At 53.4% G+C, this 21,011-nt stretch overlaps 1 protein-coding gene across 2 annotated transcripts in view; it reads left to right on the forward strand.

Moving 5' to 3' along the window:
• The first annotated feature begins 416 nt into the window (after positions 1-416).
• The window catches only part of RIMS3 (regulating synaptic membrane exocytosis 3), a 41,776-nt gene continuing 21,181 nt past the window's right edge, over positions 417-21,011 (forward strand). For both annotated transcript variants that reach the window (XM_046021408.1, XM_046021417.1), the window contains exons 1-2: positions 417-705; positions 17,041-17,216. The gene's annotated coding sequence lies outside the window, so the exon portion shown is untranslated. The remainder of the gene's footprint in view (positions 706-17,040; positions 17,217-21,011) is intronic.

The raw sequence follows: 21,011 nt of genomic DNA on the forward strand, positions 1-21,011 counted from the left end.
TGAATTTGAGTTTGTAAGTCATTTCCCCTATCTCCCGCCATTTGATTTTCTTGGATCTGGTCCAGGATGGAGTACCTGGTGCCAGTGATGTTCCGCGAGGTGCCCCTAAGAGGAGGAAGGATGAAAAAGTACAGATAAAAATGGTAGCGGAGGGGGAAGTAGCCATGAGGCAAGAGTGTCCCAGGGACGTGGAGAGGCTTGAGGCGTCCTCTAGACCCCAACCCTTCGGGGTCTTGTTAGCCTGGGTCCCCTACAACCGGGCAAACCCAGACTCTCCCCATTCTCCTAGGTCAGCCCACCACCAGAGGCCCTGCCCCCAGTGGCCCCGCCCCTCCAGTGGCCCCACCCGCCTGACCAAGGCCCCGCCCCCACCAGGCCCCGCCTCCCTCTTCGCCTCCCGCCGGCTGGGGCTTGGGCTTTGCACCCGGCGGCGGCTGAGAACCGTGGCGGCTGCGGAGCCGGCAGCGCAGCCGGGCGGAGCGGAGCTGCCCGGCCCGGTGGCGGGCGATGCCCCCGTGAGCCTCTCTCGCAGCCCCTCCCCGCCCCGCGCCCCTACCCCCTCGGAGTCCGCCGCCCGCCTGGGACCGGGCCGCGCCCACCGCCGGGTCCGCGGGGCGGGGTCCCGGGGCAGCACCTGCCCCGCCTTGTGGAGCCGCCTCGCCCAGCGGAGACCCCTCCCTGTCTGGACCCTGGCCCCACCTCCGGGTAAGTCAGTAGGCCTCGCTCGCCCCGGAGTGGACGTGGGGAGGGGGCTGCGGAGGTCTGGGGGACCACCGGGGGGAGGGGGTGCCGGCCGTGAGGCGCCACGTAGGGATGTGAGTGTGCAGGGTTGGGGGGGTGGGGGCTCAGAGGATGAGCAGAGTGTATGTGATGGCTCAGGGTTGGGGGCTAAGGTATGAGAGGGGAACGTGGGGTGTTTGCGGAAGCCTGGAAAATGGGGTAGGGGACCCCAGAGTCTTGAGTTCTTTGCTGATTCTTAGAGCACCTGGGGCCCTGGTCTTCAACAGCATTGCCTCGCATGGCATTTTTGGAAAGTGCTTAAAATCTCTCCTGGAAAGGGAGCTGGAAGGCAGCCTGCTTTCTCCCTCCTGCCTGTGCCCTGGTTGAGAAGCAGGCACTCTTTCCTCCCAATGAAACACCATTGTGATGCCCAGAGGACACCCCCTTGCCAAGCCCATGAAATAAAAGGAGAGATACTCACTCTAGTCCTAGGGTAGGCAGAGGGGGCTTTCAGGAAGCTGGGAAAGACAACTGGTCAATCCACGGTGGGGAGTCCAGGGTTCATGGAGGCTTGGCAGGACTCTTACTGGGGAACCTGGACACCCTTTCATTCAGGGGGAGTGTAGCTTTACTGGCTGACCTCCATGCTGCCTGGGCCTATGCCCACATCACCTTCTCTGGACAACCGAGCCCAGAGGAGTGGGTTTCTTCCCAGTATCCTGGGTCTGTAAACCCAGGGAAAGCCCATAGCTCCTGTGGTCTTGAATGGAGTAGGCAATGCCATATCCAAGGCCAGAGAACAAGGGGTGCTGGCTGCACTGCCTCTTTGGGTCTGGGGAGCCTGGGTGAATATCGGTGTCCACCCCCAGCCCCAAGGGTCTTGTCTGGGTGTGGAGAGGAAGACTGATGCCCCTTTGGTCCTGTCCTCTGCCTATGATGCCTTTTTAAGTCTAGGGTCCTTGGGTTTGGGGCCTGAAGTGGCAAGGAGAGGGCCCTTCTGGGCTAGGCCTGGTTATCAAGGGGTTAACTAGCCAGCCCCCGCCCCCCCCACAGTTGCTGCCAGCCACCAATTAGTCTGTAATCAGGCAGCTGCCAACTGTCCCTGGGGGCATGCAGGCAGCCTAATGGGACATTCTCTGGTTGGGGGTGTGGGGGCTGGAATTGGGGAAGGGGTCCATGAAATCTGTGCTTAAACCAAGCACTGTGCCCTTCTGAACCTGTTTAGGGCCCACAGAAACCCCTCCTGCCCTCAGCACTGGGGCTACCAGGCTTAGGGACCTCTAGCCCTGGGTTTCAACACCTACTCAACGCTCTGCAGGGAATGAAGCCCAGAGTCAGGCAAACTTGACTTCAAACCCAGGCTCTGCCACTTTCTGGGTGTGTTCTATTGAGGGAATCACTTCCCCTCTAGGAGCCTCCTTCAGTAAAATAGACCCACCTTTCAGTTCTGCGGGGAGGAGTGATTGAAATGGTGGATCTGAGCTGCTTTGCACAGCGCCGGGCACTGCTGAACTCACCAGCAGCCCCCCTGCCAAGGACTTGACAGGACAGGCAGGCAGAAGCCAGGTGCTGAGGACACAGCCAGGGACCAGGTTCCCTTCTCTGGGGGCATGTGGTTGTGGGCCAGGCACAGTCTCTGCCTTAACTCTCCTGTCTCCCTCCCTCCTTGCTCAGACATTTCTGGTCTCGGACATTAATTGGATTTTCCTTTGCAGAGCCTGGGGCCAAGCTGCTACTTTCTGGGCTCCCCCTATCCCTAACCAGGTGCTAAGCTCTGTGGGGTCTCTCAGGGGTCTGGGTGACATCCACAGCTGCCACAGCAGCTGGCCCTTTAAGGAGGGAAGAAAACAATTATCTGGCCTGGGCATTGCATCAGCTGGAGCCTGGAGGGTCCCTGGGGAGGGGGGGGCAGACTGGTGGTTGATTTCATTAGTGCCATGTGAGAACTCTCACCCGAGTCTGCTGGCTCCCCAGCTGCAGCCTCCTCCCCCAGGCAGCAGCAGCCCTAGCCCCATTGCTTCCCCCTACCCCACCCCAAGAGCTCTACCTTGGAGGACTCCGCGTTCCCCAGCCCACATCTTGGGCCCCAGGCAGAGAGGGGTGGGGAAGTGTCTCTTGCGCTGGCTTTTTGCTGACTTGGGGTGCAGCATTTTGCTGACAATGGGGGTGTCTCCCCCATTAGTGTTTGGCTGACCAGGGCTTTGGTGGGGGTGTCTGTATTTCTCCTACCCTGGCATTTTGTTGACGCAGGGGAGGGGTGCTTTCTACACGGGCCTCTCACTGACCACGGGGCTGCCTTCTGCACTAGGGTTTTGCTGACCTAACAAGCTGAGCTGCTCTGGGTGTGTGTGAACTGAAGGCACAGGTGAGAAACGATGGCTCCCTGGCCGGAAGTGAGCGGACTGGGAACAGTTATGGGGCAGAGAGGACACCGAGTATGTGAGCATCAGACAGACCTGGGTTCAAATCCTGAATTCTCCGCTTCCAGGCTCTGGTGCCACTTCAGGCAACTGGTCTCAGACTCCTCTGGAAAACAGGCATAATTTACACTCCTACTGCTCCACCCCCATCAGGAACATACTGGGGGATTAGATGCAGTGACTGGATGTACACTGCCCCCCCATCTCTTCCCTTTGCAAGTTTGGGCTTCTCCCACCTTGGGCTCAAGGTACCTGAACAAGAAAAAGAGGATGAGGGGAGAATGGAGAGAAGGGGAGAAGGAATGCCAAACCCTCCTACCTCTGTTGCAAGGGGGATGCCTTCTGTGAGCCGCATGGCCCTGGCCCCATGGAGCTTGCTTTCCAGCCCCATTCTATCCTGGGATGGTCCAGGACAGCTAATGACATCAGTGTCACTGTGCCGAAAGGAAGGATTCAGGGAGCCTAGAATTGAGGAGGCAAAGAAGCAGGGATTAGGAGAGGGAGCAGCGTGTGCTCAGGCCTGGGTGGTGGGGGGAGGGCGGGGGGGGGGGGTGGGGGAGGGCAGCAGTGGAGGAGAGAGGGTAGAGAGTGTGCAGTGGCAGAGGCCAGACCTTCCTGGTCAGTAGGGTACTAAAGGCTTAGGAGTTCTCCTGAGGCCAAAGGCAGCCCCTAAAGGGCTTTAAGCCGAGAAGGCAGGGTTTCATTTCCGGAGAGCAGAGGCTCTGGGTCTATGGCCCTGGCAGAGCCTTCTTGGGAGTGACCTTTTGCCCTTTCACACCCCCTTCCCTGGGTAGCAGCCCTGGTGCCCAGGGAGCTGGTTGTTTATGTGGCTCGCCCCAGGAGGGCGGGGCCCGGTCCCTCCAGCTCGCTCTCTCTGGGCCTTGTTGACAGAGTTCACCCCTTGGGTCCAGATTCTCCCTACCTCCCCAGGGAGCCAGAGGGCAAGAGGCAGCGGTTTGGCACCAGGCTGGCCTATGTTCACATCCCGGCTCTGTAGTTCGAGGCGGGTGACTTCTGGCAAGGCCCACCCCGTCTCTAGACCTCAGTGTCGTCAACTGTAAAATGGAGTTGGTCTTATTTCTATGGGAAGGACAAAATGTAATTCCAGATGGAAATTACAAAACCCTATCTTGATGTCTGTTGGCATTTCTGCTCTGTCGCCTGGGGCTGACACCTCCTCCAGGCCAGGCCCGCGGGCTGGGGCGGGGTGGGGGGGGTGCGTGGTGGACAGGGCTGGTGTCACCAGTCTATGGCTGCAGGAGCCCTGTGTTAGCAGGACCTCACGCTCCGTTTAGTGTTCTGCTGTCACCATCTTGAAATGCCTCACTTTGAACAAGGGTCCCACATTTTCATTTAGCACTGGGCCCTGCGTATCATGTAGCCCCACAAATTGGGTAGGGGTAGGAAGAGGCAGGGAGAGACACAGACCTGCAAATAGTTCCCAAGTGGAGGAAGTACAAGGTGGAGGGCATGACTAACTGTCCCAAGGTGGGCGGGATGTTAATAATAGTAACATTTATTTAGTGCTTACTGTGTGCTAGGTGCTCCGCGAAGTACTTTATATACTCACCGTCCAACAGATCCTAGGAGGTAGGTACTATTATTATTTCCGTTATATAGATGACGGAAGTGAGGTTAAATTTCTTGGCCCAAGTCACATAGCCCTCAAGTAGCAGAACTGGGATTCAGATCCAGATTGTTGGACAGCAGAGTGCATGCTGGGACTTGGGGAAGTCTCCCCTAGGAGGAGGGGCTCCTCCTGTATCTCGGAGTAGGAAGAGGTGCTGGGGGAGAAGAAGGGAGAGTGTCTGTGCTGAGGCCAGAGGCTTGGCCAGGAGAGGTGGAGCCAAAGCCTGAGACCTCCTGGGGCTGAGGGAATGAACCTTTGGGTTCCATGGTTCTAATTGCCCAAGTTCAGAGCTTCTGGTCACTCTGCCTCCAGGCCCTGCTGCCACCAGGATTCCCCCACCCCCCACCCCGGTGGTCCCCTCCCCCATCTTCTCTTTAAACTGCTCACTCTTCCTCCACTGCCAGGTAATCTCATTATTCTCTGGACCCGAGTAGTCTCTGTCTCTCCTGGGCTCAGACCCTGCAGGTCTAACTGCTTCCTGGGCCACATTCAGATGTCTCACAATCTGGGGTCCAAACCCAGGTCCCCAGGTCCCCAGCTCCGCCTGCTGGCACCTGCTCTGCCTCCAGCATCTCCAGCTCGTCTCTGCTGCCACCATCCACCCACTTGCTCAAGCTGGAAAGCTGGAAGTTCTCCTGGACACCTCCCTCTCCCTCACCCCCACATCCCACAGCCGTCCTCAGCAAGTCGTGTTAGCTCTCTGTATCTCTCTCCCTGCCCTCCGCCCCTTTCCAGGCCACCCTCGGCTCCCAGCCTGGACCGCAGGGACAGCCTCCTGGAGTCGGCTCCTCCTGTTTCTGTTCTTGCCCTGCATTATTTCATTTTTCGCACCGCAGCCAGCGCGATCTTTGAAAGATAAACGTTTGATTGTATCATCTCCCTGTGTAAGACCCTTCCAAGTCTTCTTGGAACCAAAGCCAGACTCTGACGCAGTCTCCAAGGCCCTGTGTGATCTGGTCCTTGCCTACCTTTTTCTCTCATCTGGTACCATTCTCCCTCTCCCTCAGCAGCAGGACTTTCGCACATGTCCCTCCATCCCGGAATGCACTCCTCCTCCTGTGCCTTGTTAACTCCTACTTAGCTTTCAGAGAGATACCGGCTCCAGCATCATTCCCGGTGAAGCCTAAAAACCAGAAACTAAACACTGCGCGCGCCCCCTCCCCCCCGCCCCCAGCTCCATAAGACCTCGTTAGTCTTCATGACACTCATCGTACTTGAATTGCTTCTTCCTTGTTTCTCTTTCTTGCTGGCCTGTGAACCCCGTGGGGTCAGGAATCCTGTTTTGCCTAGTCCCAGCACACAGTAGGGACACAGTGAGCTGGTCAGTGGATGAAAGGAACAGATGACTCATTGCTGCAGCCTCTTAACCAACCTCCCTGCCTTCAGGCCTGCCTTCTCCAGTCCTTTCTTCGTATGGCCCCAGAGCCATCTTTCTAAAGCACAGAACTGACCCTGTCACCCCCCACTACTTAAAATACTTCAATAGCTCCCTATTGCTAACAAGAAAGGCCTCAGCTTCTTAGCATGGAATTCAAAGCCTTTGTGATCTTCACCGGACACCTCTCCAGCTTCATCTTCCCTGCTCTCCCCGCCTCCCCCCCGCCCCCCACCCATTTTGAACTTCTGGCAGTTCCTCTAACACGTCGGGCTGTTTGGTGCCTCTGTGCCTCTGCACTTGCTGTTCCTGCAGCCTGTCAGGCCTCCCCCACCCCTGCTTCGTCTCCCTGGAAAATGTCCTTCACTTTTCCAAACTGGCTCAGCTACCACCTTTGCTGTGAGGCCTCTGAGGACCCTTCCGGCCCTTCCTGGACAGTGTTAATTTGCCCTTCTTTGGCCACATCTGTACGGAGTCTACATCTCCACTTCCTTATCTCCTGTTAGCGGAGCTCAACCAGTGCAGACACTCTGATTTTTTTTTTTTCATCCCAAGATTGTTCCTCTTTACACCTCTAGTTCCAGCTTCTCCCCTTTCTTAATTAGGTCTTTGCTTGTATATAGAAACCCACTCCGGCCAGCTTCAGTAATAAAGAAGGGTTCAGGGGCACCTGGGTGGCTCAGTGGGTTAGAGCGTCTGCCTTCGGCTCAGGTCCTGATCTCAGGGCCCTGGGATTGAGCCCCACATCAGGCTCTCTGCTCAGCGGGGGGCCTGCTTCCTTCTCTCTCTTTCTCTGCCTGCCTCTCTGCCTACTTGTGATCTCTGTCTGCCAAATAAATAAATAAAATCTTAAAAAAAAAAAAACAGGACTCAAGAGATTCCTGAGAACAGAGGGGCAGAAAAATCGTTAGCTTCTGGGAGTCAGGACCTGTAGGTCAGGAGAAATGGAAGCGGCCGTTCTCTGCACCTTGCTAGCTGCCTTTATCTTTCTTTCTCCACAGGCTAGGTTTTCTTTGCTTTACCAGACCCTGGGCACCCTACAGTTGCTGAACGGTGTCCTTCCTTCTGGGCCACATTCAGAGAACCAGGGGTTTGGCCGATCCAAGTCCAAACTTGTATGAGAGGGTCTGATTGGTTCTGAATGGGTCCGGTGCCCACCCAGGTTCAATCAACAGCAGCTTGCTGGGAAGGCTCTCAAAGTCAGACAGCCAGACAGATAGCCAGACGTTGCTCTTGACCGGGTTGGAGAAAGGTGGGTGGGTGGGGGGGGAATCTTTGTTGTCTGAGCAAGCACATTAGAAGACATCTGCTAGAATCCTTAGAGTGCTGGGGTGGACCTGGCCCCCAACCTTCCATCTGGATAGCACCTAGAGAAAACAGCCCAGGCATTATGACTTAAAGGGGAGTCTTTTCCTGGGCTAGCAAGGCCCAGGGCAGACTCTGAAGAGCCTACCAGTTGCTACTCAAAGCCCAGAGCAGAAAAGTAGGAAGATGAGACCCTAAATTTTCTCACTTCTCTTTGGAGTGGGCAGAGAAGGAAGAGGAGGGCATGAGCAGACAGGATAGTTCTCCCTACCAAAATCATATTCATTCTCTAAGACAGAACTCATTTCCTCTCCTCAGTGAAGAACACTGTCATGCCTGCCCACCCCCAGGAGCCTTTTTTTTTTTAACCTGAATTAATTCTATTTATTTTACTTCCCTAGTAATAAACATTTTTCAGTACTCACTTTGTGCCAGTCTCTATGCACAAGCATTATTTCATTGAATCCTGACGCCCTGTAAGATAAGTACTATTATTATCCCCATTTTACAGACAAGGAAACTGAGGTTCAGAGAGGGGCCATTATTCGGCTAGGGACCCACAGCAGTGTGACTCCAGAATAAAACTCTACTTACTCACTTGCCTGTTTGCCTTCGGGATTGTGTGGGCCTCATAGGCAGATGCGAGGTTACCATTCTCCCTCTACTCCCCACTGCCCAGGAAGAGGTCAGCCTAGAATAAGGGCTCCCAATGATGGGACAGATGGAGGCAGGGAGAGTAGAAAAGGGGGGATGGAAGTTGAGAATCTACCCTGTGTGGCTATGTGACTCAGAACAAATCTCTTAATCTTTCAGAGCCTCTGTTTTCTCATTCAGAAATGGGGATGATAATTCCTGCTGTGCAGCTCATACTAGAGTGGCTGAAGGGACAATTTGTTTTTGTTTGTTTTTTTTTAAATTTTATTTATTTATTTGTCAGAGAGAGAGGGAGAGAGAGCGAGCGAGCACAGGCAGACAGAGTGGCAGGCAGAGGCAGAGGGAGAAGTGGGCTCCCTGCCGAGCAAGGAGTCCGATGTGGGACTCGATCCCAGGATGCTGGGATCATGACCTGAGCCGAAGGCAGCCGCTTTACCAACTGAGCCACCCAGGTGTCCCTAAAGGGACAATTTGTAAGTAGCAGAGAATTGAGCAATTTCTAAGGATTGTTATTATCAGAATGGATCGTGGTACCAAGGCTCGAGCTAGCCACTGTGTCCAAGCTCCTACAGGAGGCGGGCAAGCCTAGAGCTTCCCACAGTGAGAAGTAGCACTTTCAACAGGACCTGAGGTGACTTTCAGTGGGTCGTGGACCTGTCATTACATAGCACTGGCTCACGTAGTGAGAAAGTCAGTTCCCTTTCAACTCCGTCAAGTCCAAGGTTGTCCCAGGGAGAAAGTGCCAGGGTGTCTTAACAACTTTCCAACACTGCTACCCTTCCCTTTTTAACAAAGAGGTCTTGATTGGCAACTCCGTGTCGCTAAAATTTAATAATACAGTTTGCTTTTACTCTATTTATTTTACCATCATTTTCTATTTATTGAAAGCAGTAATAGCCTTTGCATTTATAGTAGTAACACAAAGTTTCTATTTACAGTAAATGCATGTAATTTAAAGGTGTCAATTTTAAGACCATAGTTAAGGAACTGTACAAGAGTATGGAGATTTGGCAGAAATTGTTGAGGGGGCACACAGTGTCATGTGCATAATGCAAAATTGGGAAGTGGTATGGGGACGTCAGAGACATGGCCTATTGGCCTAAGTAATCTTGAAGCTCCCTTCCACCTGCCTGGAAAATCTGGGGTCTCTTCCCTCTCTGCCAGCCTGCTTCCCTCTCCTCACCTCATGCCCTGTCTTGGGTTTCTTTCAGAAAATCCTGCCATGATTATTCTGCAGACAGGAGAATTTGTGCTGCCTGTCCCTCCCCTGCTGGAGAGCGAGGCTCTTGGAGCTGGGGTGTCCAGATGGGGATAGCATGTCCCTTCATCTCTGAGGCAGCACTTGGGCACTCCTGGGGGAAGCAGGAGCTGCAGACTCCTCAGTTCTCTTGGTTCCCATGCACAACACAAACCTCAGGCCTCCCAGAGGGTGGGAGTCCCAGGGAGCACAGAGGCTGTGGGAGCTGCAGGTGAGGGCAAGGCCATCCCAGGGGCTGCAGGCCCCAGAGCTTGGGGCCTGGGGACAGCAAAGCTGGGGAGGCTTTGAGGTCTCAAAGGTCCCCCTACCCCTGCTTCCCCCCTCTCACCTTTTGAGCTGCTGTCTGTCTGCCCTGGGGTACTGGGCCACAGTCCCCACCCTGCCCCCAGAGGCCTCAGAGTACACACAGAATGTATCCACAGGAATCAACATCAGGGCCAGGCAGGAGGGATGAAAGTCCCGCCTGTCTCTTCCTCAATCCCATGTCCACAGCAGGAGGGCAGGCCTGGGCTCCAGGAGGGTGTGGGTCCTGGGTAGTGTGAGGCATATGCTTCTGTATCCCTAGTGAATGTCTGAGGGTCTCTGTGAAGGCATACTGTGTGTGTGTGTGAGAGAGAGAGAGACAGAGAGACAGAGAAAGTTTGTGTGTGTGTGTGATGAAGTAGCTCTGGACGATATGTCTGAAGGACTCTGTGAAGGCATGCTGCGTGTGTGCGCACACACAGTGTGTGATATGTGTGTCTGAGCTTCTCTGTGAGGGAGTTTTTGTGCAGCAGGTGAGTTTGTGTATGCGTGCCAGGATGTCAGTGTGAGGTGCAAGGGGGTCTGCGGTGCACTCCTCTCCACGCAATGTGTGTCTGCGAGACGTATTGTGTGTGTACTGTGTGTCTAGGCGGCTTGCTGCTGGGTGTGGTGTGTGCCTGTTGTTTTGTGTAGTCGCCGTCTTTGTACAGCGCGCGTCTGGCTGCGTGGTGCATCTGAGTGGCCGCGGGTCTTTGTGCCCCCGGAAGGGTCCGGGGGTGGAGCGGAGTGCAGGGAATGCGGAGTGCGCCTCGGGGCGGTGTCTGTCTCAGCCAGGGCGGTGGGTGTGCTAGGTTCCTGGGGAGGGTCCCCAGGATGGGGGGGGGGAGGGGCGGGAGCGGGCGGTGCCTTCCGGCTAGGCACGGGACTGGTAACCCGAGCCCCTTCCCCCATGAAATATTGATCGAGCCTCACGGCTGCTGAAGCAGGGGCCAGGGGATGCGGAGCGGGCTGGGTCGGTCGCTGTCCATGGTGCTGCTGAGAGGGGGGAGCCCGATCTCCCCATCCACTAACATCCTGGGGGGGGGGGGGTTGTGTCTCGGAGTATGAGGTTGCCTGTTCCTACCGCCTGTGGCTCAGTTCCGCCACCCCATCTAGAAAGGGGGAACGGGAGCAAATGGACATTTTGGAGGGGATCAGTATCCCCCAGGACGAGAGTAACGACGGGTCTGGGTTTGCCTGGAACTGTTTTAATGCACACCTGTGGTGTGATTGTTGGTAGCGTCTCTGCTCACTCTTAAGAGTCATAGTTGGATGATAAACTATGTGCTTCCCAGTCATAAGACCTCTTCTCCCCGCTTCTCTGCTCTGCCCTGGGGGTTTGGTAGGTTCTGGGGTGTGCACATGTCAGGTATGTGTGTTTGCAGGTTAAGCAATTGGCCTTCCTGTGCTAGGGCTGATCTGGAATAAGTGCTTGGGAACTAAGCTCGTTGGGATCCTGCTGAAGCCCAGACCTACTCCTGGAAATCCAGCCCTCTTTGCCACCGATTCAAATCCTGCTTTCCATGCAAGCAGTGCTCTTTTTCAAGCCTGGGTTTCCCTTGCCATCCTACAGCCTTGGCTGGGCAGGCCTTTCCTTGGTTTTGATGTCACAATACGGTAGGGCCTCCAGGTTGGCCGTCTGCATACTCACGGTATCTTCTCTGACCTTCCTGCTGATTCTCCCTTCTTTAGTGGATTCTATTTTCCTCCTGCCCTTAGCTGTGGGCATTATTTCTCACCCTTTGCTCACTCTGTACTCCCCTCTGGGCTTTCTCTTTCTTTTCTGCACCTCACTTTTCCCTTCAGGGTACACATCCAAATCTTGCCCACTCACATTGCTCTCCTGGGCTCCACTGAATCTGCTTATCTGCCCAGTACCTCTATGTGGGAGTTGCAACATTATGTCAGACTCATCTTCCCCTTAAGCCAATGTTTTCCTCTGGGACCTCAAGCTTTGCTGATGGTGCTTCTCAGTCTCGACCCTTCCTGTAAATCACTTTGGATTCTGTGGTTTTTTTTTTTTTTTTTTTTCTTCTTCTTCCCAACAGTGTCCCATCTAGGCAACCCCCAAGCCTTTACATGACTCCTGTACACCCCTTTCCTTTTCCTGTCTGCATTATCGAAGCAGTGCAGCCTTCTTATCTGCATTTTGACTCTTCTTCCTTCTGTCAGACCTTCTTCTGAGTCTGCACTCAGTGTCAGACTGATCTCTGTAAAACAGACATCTAAGTCATGTCAGATTTCACTCCCTATGGGATTAAAGCCAAGCTTCTTAAGAAGCCCTGCATTCATAGCCCTTCATTGGCTGTTCCCAACCTACCTTTCTAGCCCTCCCTCCCACAACTGTATTTAAGTCCTGTTTCAGCTGCACTGCTCTCTATTCACCGTCCTACAAACATAGCACTTTCTCTCTGGACCTTCCCAGGTAGTTCCCGCCTCCTTCCTGCCAGCTCTACCTCTCCAAACCCCACCTGTCTTTTGATATACTCTGCAATGCACTTCCCAATGTGCCATTTCTGGTCTCCCTATCCCGGAGCTTTCACTCTTGCAGAATAACCAGAATATTTAATCTTTAACTTTCAGTGCCTTGGGTGGCCCATAGACCAGCAATGTGGGTTATCACCTTAGACCTTGTTAGAAATTCAGACTTCCAGGTTCCCCCTGGGACGTATGGGATTGAGGTCTGCATTTCAACAAGATACCCAAGTGATTTGTATGAATATTCAAGTTTGAGGGTACATTCATGAAGGGTATGATTTTGCTTTTTTTTTTTTTTTAAAGATTTTATTTATTTATTTGACAGAGAGAAATCACAAGAGAGGCAGGCAGAGAGAGAGGAAGGGAAGCAGGCTCTCCACTGAGCGGAGAGCCCGATGTGGGACTCGATCCCAGGACCCTGAGATCATGACCTGAGCTGAAGGCAGCGGCTTAACCCACTGAGCCACCCAGGCGCCCTGATTTTGCTTTTGTTTGGGAATGGCCTTCAGCCAGGGCTGGTGGTGTTCACAAGTGCCAAGTCTGGCAGCCCCCAGCAGGTGACAGGTGCCACATCTGGCCAGATCCCATGAGCTGTGAGAAGGAGTGGAGGGTTGAGAAGCATGCATACTTTGCCTGGACCCCTCCCACCGGGAATCTATTCCTCCCAAGACTCCCAGAGCTCAAGCTCTGTAAATCTGACTCCAGAAAATGCTCTAGCAAGATAAGGAGGAATCACTTAGTCAATGAAAAAGTAGTTATCAAGCAGATAGCAGAACTTCTTCCTCTTCGTAAAACACATATTGGTGGAAATGACTCTTGTTTTAATGTATGTTTTGAAAAGAAAAATATGTATTTTAGTTTTTCTTTATGATACCATCAATATAGTCTCTCAAGTGGGAACTTAGAAAAACACAGTATGTCATATGAAGAAAATAAAATGACTCACAATTCTACTATCCAACTGCAAATACTGTTAATTTAATATTTGTTTGAAATCATGATTCATTCATTCAGCACATTTTTACAGAGCCCTACTGTGGGCCAGACCTATGCCAGGCCCTAGAGGTTCCTGGTGAAGAGGACATGGTGTCTATTTTTAGGCAGCTCACAGCCAGGGGCTGGGGTGTGGGAGACAGGCACTGAACAAATTAGGAATAGCAACATATGAGTTTCCTAAGGCAGCTATAACAAAGTACCACAAACTGGCTTGCCTAAAACAACAGAAAATTAATTCTCTCATAGTTCTGGAGGCTGAAGGTCCAAGGTCAAGGTGTTGGCAGGATCTGTTCCTTCTGAGGGAGATGCTCTTCCATGGCTCTCTCCTCGCTTCTGGTGACAGCTGCTAATCCCCGGCATTCTTTAATCTGTTGCTGCTCACTCCAGACTCTGCCTCCATCGTCCCATGGCGTTCTCCCTGTGTGTTTCTGTCTTCACATAGCTGTATTCTTTTAAAGACACCAGTCGTCTTGGATTAGGGCCCAACCTACTCCAGCATGATTTCAATTTCAGTGATCACATCTGATCACTTCTTCCAGACAAGGTCATATTCTACGGTACTGGGGTTTCTACCTCAACGTATCTTTTTTTGGAGGTGGGGAGGGGGACACACAGTTCACATAATAGGCAGGGCCAGTGCAGAGTCTGGGAGAGCATGACAGGGGGACTCACTTCGGCTGGGAAGATTCCTAGAAAATGAGATTGCATCTGGGACTGAGCAAAGAGTAGGGATCAGCCAGGCAAAGGGGGTATGCCAGACAAATGCAGGGTGGGAAGGCTAGAGCATTCCAGGTGGACGAGAGACACAGAGCACTTTTCAAGAATGGGAATGAGGCAAGTGCAGCTGAAATACAGATAAGGGGCAAGAGCAGGGGATGAGCTGGGCCACTGGGCTTATGGGCCTTGGCATGAGGGGTTTTTGCTTTATCCTGAAGGAAATGGGGAGCTACAGGAAGCTGTCGTACAGGAGCGATTCATTCTGCTTTGTGACTAATCTCACAAAACTGAGCTGTCCGAAGGCTGTGTGGTCCTTCTCTATCTTCAGTTCTGAGGGAAAGACACATGGCCATGTCCTCAGGAGCACCCAGGCTGAGAGAAGACCCATGGCAGCCCAGGCTGAGGAACAAAGGCATGGCCCTGCCTCCAGCAGCCCCTAGTCCAACTGGGGAGGACAAGCTCTGCCCTCTGCAACCTTGGTCTGAGCAGGACACAGGGTTCAACCAGCTCTGGGTCTCTCTTGCCCTTCAGTGTCCTGAGTCCTTGGAATTGGGGATGCAGATTTGGGCCTGCCCGCCCCGCATCTGCCCTGACATGAGGCCTGTGTCTGAGAATGTGTCCAGAGCAAGCACGTGGCCCGTGGAGGGTCCCTGAGGTCAGAGGAGCAGATGCCGAGGGAGGCCATGTGCTAGGTTTAGCGGGGGTCATCTTCTGAGTACCTTGCTCCCCTCAAAGAATGTCTGGCTATTGCCTTTCTATGCAGAAACTGGTCTGGTGCTCACCCCATCCCTTACCACACCCTCAGAGGCCCACCTCTTTACCATGTGTGATGGGGAGGGCCCCCCTGTCCAAAGCTGCTTGTCCTCCCTTGCCTGGGCTGGGTGGGCCAGGCTGGGTGGAGGAGAAGTGGGTCAGCCCCGTAGCCATGGTGACAGCAGCTGCTCCCTGCCAGCCTTCTCATCTCCTCACCACAAACCTCACCGAGGAGCTCTTTTGTCCAACCTGCAGGGATGGGGGCCAGGAGAGTGGTACTGGGGGCTGGAGCAGGGATGAGTGTGTGTGTATTCAAGCTCACACAAGCGCCTGCCCAGAGCCGGTGTGCGTGCCTCAGCCACAGGAACCCAAGACCCAGGTAAGACACTTCCCACTTCCCTGCCCACTGAAGGTTGGGCTCTTCCCGCCTCTCTGGGCTGGGCGGGGGCCAAGGAGGGCTGTGTGTGTGAGTGCGCATGGTTGTCTACACATATGTGAGTCCGCAGATGCCTGTGGCGTCAGTGTGGCGGCTTCTGGGTGCCTTTGTCTCGGGGGTGTGTGTGCTTCTCTGTGGACGCATGTGATTATGTCTTTAAGTGTATATCATCTGTCTGGGTCTGTAGGGTGTGTGATTACACATTTGAAATCGAGTGCCTTCTGTCTCTCCCTGTGTGTGTGTATAGCGTTTTGTGTGGGAGTCCGGCTGGGGGGAGACAAAGGTCACATAATCAAGTGTGGTGCTCCCCATGCAAGCTGGGTGTGCTCCCTCAGCCCAACCTACCTCTCCCATCATGTGCCTCCCCTGTCACCTGCCCATCTTTTCCTGAACGAGGGGAAGGAGAGGCTAGGAAAAAAGAGAACCCCTCCACCTTTCTGTGGAGGCAGACACTGGCCTCTGACATGGGCACAGATTGGGATGGGAGATATGGTGGGCAGCCCTGGTGCTGGGTCCAAGTTGAGTCAGGGGTCTCCAGTGCCAGACCCAGCATCCAGTGGGAGCCCAGGAGCTGAGATGCTGGCAGAGAAGAGCACAGCATCACATGCCAGCTCCCACCTCAACTGAGAGGCGCAGGGACCCAGAAACCATGCTGTCCCGGGATCTGGGTAGAAGCAGCCTGGGCCAGATGGAGGGGTGATCCTCTTGGTCTTGAAGCCTTCCCATGAAGTGGTTGCATCTGGTGTGCTATCTAGACCAATAAGCGTTGATACCTGTGTACCTTCCCTGTTTACAAAGGCACCGTTAGGAGCAGTAACAGTATAGTTGCCCAGCTAAGCATTTAGCTCTGTTACCAGTCCTTCTTTTGCAATATTTCATCTAATAATCCTAAAGCAAGCATTCTTATCCCATGGCCAAGAGATGAGGAGCAGTAGGCTGGGGTCGGGGGGCTTGCTAAGGAATTGCCCTGCATCCTACAGCTTGTAAGTGACAGATTTAGGTTTTGAACCAAGTCTGTCTGTCTCCAAAGCCTGTGTGTATATGTGTGTGTATGTGTGTGTGTGTGTTTAAAGATTTTATTGATTTACTTGAACCAGAGTGAGAGCCAGAGCAAGAGAGAGGGAGAAGTTGACCCCTTGCTGAGCAGAGAGTCCAACACAGGGCTCGATCTTAGGACCCTGAGATCATGACCTGAGCCACCCAGGCACCCCTAAAGCCTGTGTTTTTAATCAGTGTTTTCTTGCTCCTCATTATACCCATCTGACACCCAGTCCAGCATGGAGAGTGGGGCTGGGTCCAGGTGGCAAGTAGACTCCTCACATAGAAGAGGAGATGGGGGATGCCTGGGTAGCAAGTCGGTTAAGCTTTCGTCTGCCTTTAGCTCAGGTCATGATCCCAGGGTCTTGGGACTGAGTTCCACATCGCGCTCCCTGCTCTGCGGGGAGCCTGCTTCCCCCTCTGCCTCTCTCCCTGCTCAGGCTCCCTTGCATGCACATTCTCTCTCTCTCTCCCCCTCTCTATCTTTAAAAAGAGAAGAAGAAAAAAAATTTAAAAAGAAGAAGAAGATATGGAAGTTCAAAGAAGCTGAATGACTTGCTCAGGATGACACGGCTGGGGGTGGAGCCAGGAGGCCCCTCCCCCCATCAACCCCACTGCGCATGTCAGAGTCTGGGGAAGGACACAAACCCTATCAGGCAGGGGGAGGGCTGAGGAAGGAGGAATAGGGTGTTGAGCTCCTCAGCGTTTGGACCTCCAAGTGTCTCTCATCTGTTAAGTTTTAAAGTTGTGGTGGGGCTTCAGCAACAGTAGTCTGACATGAAAGTGCCGAAAGGCAGGTTAGGGGACCCAGGAGTTGGGATGGATTTACAGAGTAGGAAACAGAATCAGAGAGTTTAAATGATTAGCTCAACATCACAGAGCTATCTCCAAAGTCTTTCTATGCCACCAACTACTTGAAGCTCTTATGGACAGTTGTTTCTGCTAGTCCTTCCCCTAAACTTCCCTCTTTCCTTCCAGATTCTTATCACATCACCTCCTGGTGGGAGCTACTGTGACTGCCTTCACCACCTTCCTGAAAACTGGTGTTTGGGCAGAAGTTAACTGCAGCCTCGTGTAAATGCCCTAGGGGTGTGCTACTGGACGGGGCATAGCCCCCTGTGATGTGGAGCCCTGCGCTCAGACTCATCAGTTCGGTGAGTTTGGCTTTTCTTCCAAGTGGAGAGGAAGCGCCCGCCCCATGACATGGGACCTGGGAGTTAGGAGACTCGGGTTGGAGCTCCGGTTTTGTCACCAGCATTCTGTGTGACCCTGGGTGTGTCTCTTTCCCATCCTGGGCCTTGAGGTCCCACTCTACAAGATGAAAGACTCAGGCTGGAATAGGGATGGCGATTCTATTTCAAATCATGAGCCAGTTCTCACTAGTTGGTTGAGAGAGATCCTGAGGTTAAATCTGGCCTTGATGGGAAAGATCTGGATTAGTGATTGTTATGGGTGGACCTACCCACCCGTCCCCTTGTGACAGATTCCTTGCTCCCTCCTGTTGAAAGGGTGGGTAGCTGGGTTTATCTTGAGATTTTGGATGGCCTCATTGACTCTTGGGAAAGGCTCATGAGCTCGTTAGACACATGGTCAAAGGGTTCAAGGGGTCCAGGTAGCCTGGCAGAGCCCTGAGACCCCTATTGTCAGGATTTAAGAGATGGTTTGGAGAGCCCTTAGGGTACTGAGACTCCAGGATGAAGGCTACATACCCACAGCTGGAAAGAAAACACTAGATGTCTTCCTTGAGGATCTTGGAAGGTCTTGGCTGGCATGGACCTTCAGCAGGAGTGGGAACAGTAGTCCTTGTCCCTAAATGGGAAATCTGAGCCACAGTAGTAGATGCTACTGTGACAGTAGGTGGGAGGCCAGAGAGAGCTGGAGTCACCTGGTGAGGGAGGGCACCCTTTGTTGGGGAGCCATGAACTTGGCTGGGAAAGGGACAGTCATGCTCAGAGGCAGGGATTGTTGAAGACTTGTTGAAGATTGTTGAAGGATGGAGTTCATTTTAGCAATCTTTCAGAACTACCAGGACACGGGGCACCTGGGTGGCTCAGTGGGTTAAAGCCTCTGCCTTTGGCTTAAGTCATGATCTCAGGGTCCTGGGATTGAGCCCTGCATCAGGCTCTCTGCTCTACAGGGAGCCTGCTTCCTCCTCTCTCTTTCTGCCTGCCTCTCTGCCTACTTGTGATCTCTGTCTGCCAAATAAATAAATAAAATCTTAAAAAAAAAAAAGAACTACCAGGATGCCCTGTAGGGTCCCTGGGAGGAGGCCCTCCTCCTCATAGGGGCCGGGTGGCTGGCTCTGTCACTTTGTCTCACTCCTCTTGAGCTAGACCAGCTGTCAGAGAAGCACCTGGAGCCCCAGTTCTGAGCCTGCCCATGCAGTGTGTGTCCACAGGCTCTGCTCTCTAGTTAAAAGGGCTTCTAGAGATCACCTAAGGCAATCGCTTTATTTTACATACAGATGAGGACACCAAGGCCCAGAGAAAGTGACAGGAGCCTGTATACATTCTAATCCCACTTCCTCATTCTTATTTCTCCCAGGCCGCCCAACCCAGGGGTCAGGTCCCAAGACCTTGGGTCCTGTGCTTCGGATTTGGCTCCTCCTGTCCCTTGAAGGGTGGCCCGTGTGGTGGGGCTCTGAAGCATTCATCAGCTCTCCAGGCCCCCTGGGTGATCCCTGGGTGGTTAAAGATGAGAAGGCTCCAGATGGGGCCGAGTCCTGGATGTCAAACCATCTGCTTGTCAATGTCATTCATTATTCATGAGGCAACATGAGCCCCTGGGTTGGTGGAGTCAGGAATTTTGTCCCATACCTTCCTCCCTTCTCAGCCCCTGGGAGTGGTACTCTGGCTTCCTGTAGGCTGTGCCTGGGGAGCTCTTGCTCTGTGCTGTGGGAACTCTTACAGCTGTGCTCTGGGTGGGGTTTCTCCTGGCCCTCACATACTGCTCATGCCAGCTGTGAAAACCTGGGCCACAGAGGTTTTTCCTCATCAGAGATTTTTTTTTTTTTTTTCCAGTGTTTTCAAAGAGTCAGAGACCCAGGGCAAAGGCTGAAGGGGAGGGATGCGCCCACACCTTTGGCTGAGCTCTGGCTGGGAGGGGCAGGAGCTGCTGAGCATGCCTGCATCTTTTTCTTTTTTTTTAAAGATTTCATTTATTTATTTTGAGAGAGAGCATGAGTGGGGAGAGGGGCAGAGGCAGAGAGAGACTCTCAAGCAGACTCCCTGCTGTGGAGCCCAAGGACAGGGGCTCCATCCCACCACCCTGAGATCATGACCTGAGGCAAAACCCAGAGTAGGATGCTTAACCGACTGAGCCACCCAGGCGCCCCTGTGTCTGCACCTTTGTGGGAAAGGGAGACCTGGGTTCGAGTCCAGGTGTTGCCATTTCTTAGCTGAATAGGATGGCCTTGACTTCCCAGAGACTTCAGTTTCTCACCTGTGACATGGAGACTACCACACACCTAACAGAAATTCTTTAAAGAGTAAATGAGGCTTCTCCCACTATCCACCAAGAGACCATGCAGATACCCAGAGAAACACACAAACAGGCACTGGAATTGGAAACTGAAGAGAAGAGATCATCATAGGCCCAAGTCCAGGGGGACTTTCCATTAGCTGCAAGGTTAACGGGGGATGGCTGGAGAAATATAATCCGGGACTCTGCCGGTATCACAGGGTGAGCAAAAAATGGCCCAGACAACCACAAAGGAGGGAGAACACAGCTTTGACTCATCCCCACTGTCAGCCCCAATTTGCCTGGTTGGCAGGAGCCGCACTGACCAGGAGGCCAAGCAGCCACCCTTCGCAGCTCTCTGCTGCAGAATCCTCTAGAGTGGCCCCTTCCCTTCTCCCTTATTCTCACACACCTCCTTCAGCTCTGTCCTTTTGAAAAGTCAGATTCCCTTAGGATGACAAGCCTGAGGGCAGAGGGTCAAGCAGAGTGACCTTAGCCCCGGGATGGGGAGCTGTGCTGGGAAGAGCTCTGTAGCCTGGGACAGAGCTGGGAAGAGCTGGAGGCAGAGCCTGCTGGAGCAGCTGCTTTTCGGGTACACTGAGCGGAGTGCACTCCCTGCTGCACTGGACTTTCGGCCAAGCTGTAGAGGCCAGACAGCTGGAGATCCCATCTCTGTACAAAACCGAGCCATAGACGCCTGCTGCCCCACTCCCTCGCTCCCCCAGAGTGGCTCCCAGTGCCCTCTGTCTTCCCTCAGATTTAATATTTAATTACCTAATCAGTGACTTACTGTCTGTCTCTTCTCCTGGACTGGTGGCTCTGGGAGGGCAGGACCATGTCGGCCTGGCTCACTGTCATATCCTTGGCATTCAGCCTAGACCTTGGAGTTTTAGGGGCTTAAATATTTGTTGATGGCAGCTTTGGAAAGGAATTTGGCAATATTTTCTAAGAATCAAAGAAATGTTTATGTCCTCGGTGTCAGGTGGGATGCTTTTGGGTGGGACAGAGAACACTGATTCAAACTGGCGTAAGCACATTATCTCCCATAACTGGCTAGACCAGAGAAAGGCTGGCTCCGGGGTGGCCTGAGGTCCTTTCCTTTGCTCTGGGTCCTCAGCGACACTGGCTTCCTCCTGAGACTGGGCCTTCTCTAGGGAGAAGGGTCTTGAGGGAAAAAGCAGGGAGGGAGACCCCACTTTTCCCATAAGCATGGAATCCAAATCTTCCCCTTAAGTCAGATCGGGCCGGCTGAGTCACAGGCCTGCCTTCAGGACCAGTACTAGTTACCCAGGTGAGTGCCATTCACGGAGTGACTTGAACTAATCAGGATCTGCCTCCAAAATGGGATGGGTGGTACCTGACGAAAGCAGCAGTCTGCCCGGAAGCAGGAAGGGAGAGTGAGCAATGGGGAGGCTCCCGGCAGTCTCTATACCCAGCCCAGTCACTCTGTTTCTGGGAATCAATCCTCAGGAAAGAAGCAGATCAAAGCA

The sequence above is a fragment of the Meles meles genome, chromosome 1 (genome assembly GCF_922984935.1).
Source record: "Meles meles chromosome 1, mMelMel3.1 paternal haplotype, whole genome shotgun sequence".
NCBI classification, from domain to species: domain Eukaryota; kingdom Metazoa; phylum Chordata; class Mammalia; order Carnivora; family Mustelidae; genus Meles; species Meles meles.